The sequence below is a fragment of the Bufo bufo genome, chromosome 10 (assembly GCF_905171765.1).
Source record: "Bufo bufo chromosome 10, aBufBuf1.1, whole genome shotgun sequence".
Classification (NCBI taxonomy): Eukaryota; Metazoa; Chordata; class Amphibia; order Anura; family Bufonidae; genus Bufo; species Bufo bufo.
Window position 1 is genome coordinate 21,625,330 of NC_053398.1, and position 7,779 is coordinate 21,633,108.

The 7,779-nt window shown below is 48.7% G+C and overlaps 1 protein-coding gene across 5 annotated transcripts in view; it reads right to left on the minus strand.

Annotated features, from left to right (window-relative positions):
* PACSIN3 (protein kinase C and casein kinase substrate in neurons 3) overlaps nt 1-1,608 on the minus strand; it is a 77,837-nt gene extending 76,229 nt beyond the window's left edge. For 4 of the 5 annotated variants that reach the window (XM_040409193.1, XM_040409191.1, XM_040409192.1 and 1 more), the window contains exon 1: nt 1,485-1,608. The gene's annotated coding sequence lies outside the window, so the exon portion shown is untranslated. The remainder of the gene's footprint in view (nt 1-1,484) is intronic. The other variant, XM_040409190.1, reaches the window with a different exon arrangement.
* Nucleotides 1,609-7,779: the final 6,171 nt, after the last annotated feature.

Below are 7,779 nucleotides of genomic sequence, written 5' to 3' on the forward strand. Positions count from 1 at the left end.
GTCCGTGGAACACAGATGACAGAGAAAACACTGATCCTTCATGGACATAATCATGGATGAACCACTGACCGTCTCATCACAGAGGTCGTCACGGCGGACATGTGAATGAGGCCTTATCCTCCTGACAGCTGATCCCAGCTGGGATATGAAGCCTCGCCGCCACAATGACAGAGGGGGATAAGCTGTAGCCGGGCACTTCAGCTGACACTTATTTACCATGAAGCAAGTCCAACCAACTGGACCCCCATCGTGGACGCACTTCATTACAGCGGCCCATAGACCACGCATCGTGGGCGCACCTCGTTACGTCACCCCATAGACCACGCATCGTGGGCGCACCTCGTTACATCACCCCATAGACCACGCATCGTGGGCGCACCTCATTACGTCACCCCATAGACCACGCATCGTGGGCGCACCTCATTACGTCACCCCATAGACCACGCATCGTGGGCGCACCTCATTACGTCACCCCATAGACCACGCATCGTGGGCGCACCTCATTACGTCACCCCATAGACCACGCATGCGCCTCATTACGTCACCCCATAGACCACGCATGCGCCTCATTACGTCACCCCATAGACCACGCATCGTGGGCGCACCTCATTACGTCACCCCATAGACCGCACATGCGCCACATTAAGTCACCCCATAGACCACGCATCGTGGGCGCACCTCATTACGTCACCCCATAGAACGCGCATGCGGCTCATTAAGTCACCCCATAGACCACGGATCATGGGCGCACCTCATTACGTCACCCCATAGACCACGCATCGTGGGCGCACCTCATTACGTCACCCCATAGACCACGCATGCGCCTCATTACGTCACCCCATAGACCACGCATCGTGGGCGCACCTCATTACGTCACTCCATAGACCACGGATCGTGGGCACACCTCATTACGTCACCCCATAGAACGCACATGCGCCACATTAAGTCACCCCACAGACCACGCATCGTGGGCGCACCTCATTACGTCACCCCATAGAACGCGCATGCGGCTCATTAAGTCACCCCATAGACCACGGATCATGGGCGCACCTCATTACGTCACCCCATAGACCGCGCATCGTGGGCGCACCTCATTACGTCACCCCATAGACCGCGCATGCACCTCATTACATCACCCCATAGACCGCGCATCTGAAAGTGCCCCCACCGCCCCGTCTCAATGCATGGCACTCACCCCAATGCAACGCCCCAGAGAAAATATTGCAAAATCCACATTGCAGTTTGCAATCCCTTAAAAGTAATTTGTAACTTGATTCTCCTACTGTAGTCTATGGACTAACTGCCTGCAACAGGCGCACACAGCAGACACTTGTGGGGGGCTTATAACACTGCCTCCCCCCGTACAGACCCCATGATATCGCCATCCTGCCCGTCCTCCACTGCAGACCCCCATACTGAGCGGCTTCCATCAGCCGCCGGGCCCCCGCTGCGTCATGTCGCACACTGTCGCGCCTGTCACTCACCTGTGGCCGCTGCTGCGGATGCTCGGCCCTGTGTGAACACTACCGTGACCGTCCTCTCCCGCAGTGTCTGCCCCTGTCCCCCGTCCTCCTTCCCCCAGTGTCCAGTCTGCAGGGACGCCTCCCCCGCCCGGTAATTAATAAGCTCCCCCTCCGCCCGCCTCCCTGTGGAGCTCTTCCCTCAGCCTCCTATTAATTGTACCTGTAAGGAGGCAGTGTGTAATATCACGGGTTATTATGTAATATTTGCCGCCATCTTGTCTCCCCCCTCACCTGAGCAATAAATGTGGTGAAAAAACTCACAGGTATCCTTGTGGTAATTACCCATCAATTTTGGGGTCCCCGCAGCGAATTTTCACATTTTACACACACAATCCCATAGAAATACGTTATGTTTGATATTACAATAAATTTTAAAAATTTTCTGAGTCACCGTGGACCCCTGACGCACCGATTAACATGGCATATAGCAGGGGTCGGCAACTTGTTGTGAAACTACAACTCCCAGCATGCGCTGCTGCTCAAGCGTTCTCCGAACATTCTTAGCAGCGCATGCTGGGAGTTGTAGCTTCACAACGGTTGCTGTGACCCCTGACATATAGCAAATTGCGCGCTAATTGGCATGATATCGCATAACATGTCGTACTGTATGTCACCCCTGGCCATGAAGGCACACGGTTATAGCGCATGCTTGCTTATATGTCACGCGACCATATCTTTGTACGCATATTTCTGCGGATTGCACACTGACCCCTTCATTTCTATGGCTCTGCAAATAAAAAATACGCATCTGCACGTCCTTTCCGCAGTCTCGCAAAAAAGATAGAATATGTCCTATTGTCGTCCATATTGTTGTGCAACATGGACGTCACATGGATATTATCCGTATTTTTTGCAGATCCGCGTTTTGCGGATTGCAAAATACATACAGTCGTGTGAATGCACCCTAAAGGGGTTGGCCCCATCTCACACGTGGATGCATATCGCTAGGCTGTCACCAGTGTCAGATAGGTGCCGGTCCCACCTCTAGGACCAGCACCTATCTCTAGAACGGGGCCCTCAGAGTGACACCGCGCAAGTGCACCTGCCCTTCATTCACTTCTGTGCGAGTCCGAGAAATAGCAAAGCGCGCCCACCCTCCATTCACTTCTGTGGGGGTCCCAGAAATAGCTGAGTGTGCTCATTGGCTCTTTTCGGAACTTCCATAGAGTGAATGGAGAGCACGCCGAGCGTGGGTGGTGCACTGTCCTTCACTTTAGGGGCCCCGTTCAAGAGATAGGTGTGCACATGTCCGAAGGCATCGCCATCAATGGACGGTGCTTGCTATGATTGGAAAGATGATAGCATGAGCCATCCAGCTCCGATTCATTCACTCAAGGTCTGCAAGAAAAACAGACAGGACGAGGACGTTATCTGTTAATGGTCTGTATAAAAATGGCTCCATGTTCACAGACCGGAGCACAACTTATCTGAACGAGCCCTAACCCTTGCCAGGTGTATGGCCACCATTACTCTGTGGTCCCTCTGTGTGTGTTTTTTTTTTCCAGTTATACGGTACATACGGGTCATATACTGGCTTCTCCTTACTCCTCATCTGACTGCTCTGGTGTCTCCTCATCACTTACTTTTCTTTACTGTATCTTACACTGCCTTCCTGAAGACATTACTGTGACATTAGCTGTAGGTAAGCAGTGTGAGGGTTAACTCTCCTGGTGGCTACAATAAATGAAAGTTAGTGATAAGGAGACAAAAGGCGAAAGAATCAACATAAGTCATTCGTTTTCTATGTGAAGTGCCGCCCTTTCCCCTTCCTGTTCCCTAGGCACGTGCCCTTATGTGCCTTGTTATAAATATAGGGCCACATGACATTACAAGTATACATACATCGTCATGCATTCACGCTCGGAGGTGTTGGATATTTTTTATCATCCTAATTTGAGCGTGATTTCTTTTACCATGGATTGATGGGTGTCGTCCGTTAAAAGTAAAGTTCTTCCCCCAAAGAGGACCTGTCCCCCTCCTGACATGTCTGTTTCAGTGACTTCTTGCATTCCCCATGTAATAAAAATTCTGGAGCATCTATTCTTATGACTCTATGTTGTGCTATTCCTCCAATATTCCTACTAGAAGTTATGAATGAATTGCTAGCAGTCTGCAATGAGGGTCCAGATGGGTGTTACCAGTTGGGGTGGGGAGTGGTCCATTCACTGGCAGGACTGATTTCATAATGTCAGACTGTGAAGGGAAACACCCCCAAATGGTGTGATTCACACGGCCAGTGCCTGTATACTGACGTCTGCAATACGGGCACAGACGGCCTACGGTCATGTGAATGAGCCCTAAGAGATCTGGCAGACCACTCTTTGGACTTTGCATTGCCGGATGGTACCCGAATGTCTGCCGGCCTCATTAACTATAATGGCGTCCGGCGGAGATCCGGCCACTACCTGGCAAATATGCCAAGAATCAGCCGGACAAAAACCACTGTGCGGGTCATCATTTACAAGTTGTCAGATAACTCCTTCAAATCTGCAGCCTGAGTGGTAATTTGTAAGATTCGCACATCTGTTAAAGGGGTCCTCCAGGATTAGGATAGTTTCTTTCTTCTAAAAACAGCTGCACGTCCGTCCGTAGGTTGTGGCATTGCAGCTCAGCTCTATTGAACTGCAGGTGGCTAAGCTGCAATACCAGACACAACCTGAGGGCAGGAGTGGTGCTGTTTCTTGAAAAAGAAAAAAAACTGCCATGTTTTTCTAATCCTGGATAACCCCTTTAAGGTCAGCTGGACAGGGTGACTTGTCCTGGACTTTCAGGATGTGCAGAAGACAAGTTTTAATTAGCTCTCAATCCCAATAAATGGATGAGCCCAAAGAAACTACTGGTGTAACTGGTGGCTTTGGCTATAGTGATGTGTATTGTCGTATGCTTCTAAACCATTAGTCCCCGATCTACGGCCACTGGTTCCATTTATACTGGACCGCCAGGAGTCTTTGCCTATTTTGCAGGCAGAGGAATCAAGATAAAGAATAGCCACGTGAAAATGAAGCACGCAAGTTTTGTCCTGCACCACGTGCCCACCAGGAGACTCAGCAATGCCAGGTAATGCCCGGCTGAATACTGCTTTTATGCTTGGGATATGGAGTCATGAGCTTCTAAGGCAAACATGTCCTATGACCCTGCAGGGATGTTCTGGATGTTTACTCTGTACACGTGCACTGCTGTACCTATGGGCACATATATCACAAGTGAATGGGAGCAACTCTGCAGGAACCAGCACTGTCCGTGGCACAGTGGATGGGGCTGTGAAGTTCCGGCGCTGAAGCCACCAGGTAACAGCTGGTTGGTGGGTGTGAGAGGTGTCGGATCTCAATTGATGGCCTATCCGGACTTCCTAAATGCCTTGTTAATTTACCTGCACATTGTGGATTATGTGTTTTTTTTCCACGCAGATTTTCGTGCGGAAAAACCTCAGCTTAAGAGCCCATTCACATAACCGTATGGCCACCGTGCCTGCGTTGTGGACCGCAAACAGCGGGTCTGCAAAACACGGGCACCGGCCGCGTGCACTCTGTGCTGCGGATTGCGGACCCTTTTAAGTTTTAAGATACGGCAAAAGATAGGACATGTCCTATCTTTTGCGGTGCGGAGGCACGGTTTGGAAGCACGCGAAAAACACTCGGAAGCCCTTGCGTGGGCTTCCCATCCGTGCCTCTGCGCCGCAAAAGATAGGACATGTCCTATCTTTTGCCATATCTTGCGGATTTCTGACCCATCCAGGTCAATGGGTTCGTACCGCAATACGGAGTTCACACGGCCAGTGCCCGTGTTTTGCGGACTGCAACATGGGCGCGGCGACCATGTGGTCGTGTGACTGGGACCTAAAGCCCCATTCACACAAAAGTTGTTTTTGCTCCGTATCTGACCCACTGTGTGCTGTCCACATCCGTATGTCCGTTCCGCAGTCCCGCAAAAAAGATAGAGCGTGTCGTATTCTTGTCTATTTTGCTGACAAGAATAGGCATTGTTACAAAAAGTCTGTAAAAAAAAGTGAATGCAACACGGACGTCATCCATATTTTTTGCGGACCGCAAAGTACATACGGTCATGTGAATGCATCCTAATAAGTGCTAGCAAAGTGAATGAGATTGGATAAATCTCATGTACACTCAGATTTTTAGTTTCTGTGCGCAAATTGACCTGCCGCGCGGATATAGAAATCCGCAGCATGTGAATTGTTTCTGTAGATTTTTAGGGTAAATTTCATCCTTTGCAATGTGGTAATTAACATAATGTTAGCGGATCTCGGTGCGGAAACGCAAAGAAAGTCACTTAAAAATCCATGCAGAAAATCTGTATTCAAACCCACACCCATAAAAAAAAAATGCTGAAATGACATATATGTCAGTACACCGGCACCAGGTTATAGATACTGCAGCTTTAAAGATGCCCATACATGTGGTGGCGATTTTATCCGAAATATCCCAGAATGCCCATGTATATGCTGTTTCTTTATGCAATTCAACGCAAGACCTAGATAGAGATTGCTGAAACACTGACTTCGGCAGTATTATGTATATACATCATTCTATATTAATGTATTTTGGGTGGCTTAAGAAGGCTTTACCAAGTTATTAATAAGGTTGTCGGAGTAAAATAAAAACTCGATTAGCTCAGGGATTTATTTACAGCGCAGCACATGAGGGCACGTGCCTAGGGTGTCAGGAAGGAGGGGCAGAACTAATGATTTCTTTTCATTCTTTCACCTTGGTGCTGCTTCTCATGTCTCCTTATCACTAACTTTTTGTTCACTGCAGCAACAAGTACGGGCTTTAACCCTCACATTGAAATGAATGGTTCTGTATACAGTCCGTATACGGAACGCAAAAAAAACGTAACGTAAAAAAAAACTTTTTCAAATAGTTTTTCCAGGACTTGTATATTGATGACCTATCCCTAGGATAGGTCATCGATATCAGATCAGTGGTGTCTAACACCCTGTACCCCCACCGATCAACTGATATGGGCAGCCGCTGGTGCCGGAAACTTTCCAATGTATGGAGCTGGAAGCAGAAGGTTCCAACCACAGTGTACTGGTCGTGCTGGCGTACTGGAGCTCTGATCCCATTCAAGTGACTGGGAGCTGAGCTGCAGTACGCTAGCGGCAAAAACGACACAGTGTTCGGAGCCTTCCATACACCGTATAGTTGCCGGTGGCTGATCGGCTGGGGTGATCGGATATCGATAACCTATCCTGAGAAAAAGTCATCAATATCTAAGTCCTGGAAAACCCCTTAAAGGATAGGCTGGGGGAGACCCATGCAAGGACAGGTGAGGATAAGCCCTTTTTTTAACCCTTCAGCTGGAGCTAACATGTACACGCCCTACTTTTATCCTGTTATTTTTTTCTTTTGTTTGTATATTGTGGTAGATTCAATCTCTAATACGGATTACAGCCCGAGCAGGGATTTGTGAGTGTATTTAACTGGCTAAGAACTAAAAACCCACTGACTGCACTGTAAACTGCAAAGCATTCAGAGATTGTAGTAATCCTAGCAGGTTAGTGAGTTCTTGTGCAATAAAAAGGGTTTAAAGCATAACCTACATGTCAGAAACCGGCTTGAATTCTTTAAATTCTGCATTTTCTTCATTCCGGAGCACCTGGGGTAGGGGTGCCTGCAGAAGGGTGCACAGACCCTAGCCTGGTGACGATGGCTGGTCGGCACACAAATGCTGATATAAAAATACGGAAACAAAATTCTTGTTGTTTTATATACTGCATTATGTAATCATATAGGCGATAGCGGGTATAAGGAGGGTGCAGGTCTAAGAAGCTGCCATTATGGGGAGTACCAATCAGTACGTGCGCATCTTCTTTGCAGGCCCAAAATTAATGGAGGTGCCCATAGTCAGCGGACAATGGTGGGGTGATTTTTGGACGCCATTGGTTCTTCAGAACTGAGAGTGGTCTAATGCCTTGTATACTCCATTATGCAGAGCATAAAGGGTGTATAAGACGGGCAGATTTTCTGCACAATGATTGTTCATATGAATGCCAGTTAGTGATCATCTGGCAGTGTAATACTGCCGCCGATTGCACGATGAACGAGCAAGCGCTCATTCTTCGGGAAATCCAGATCTTTCAGCATGCTGAAAGATGAGGCTTTGCCGGCGGCAGATCGTGCTGTCTAATTACGATCTGCCGACGGCAAAACGAGATTGCTGAGATTGCTGCATGTAATAGCAGCGGTCTCCTCAGCAAGCGAGCAGGCGATTGCCAGGAGGGAACGCGCCCCTGCCA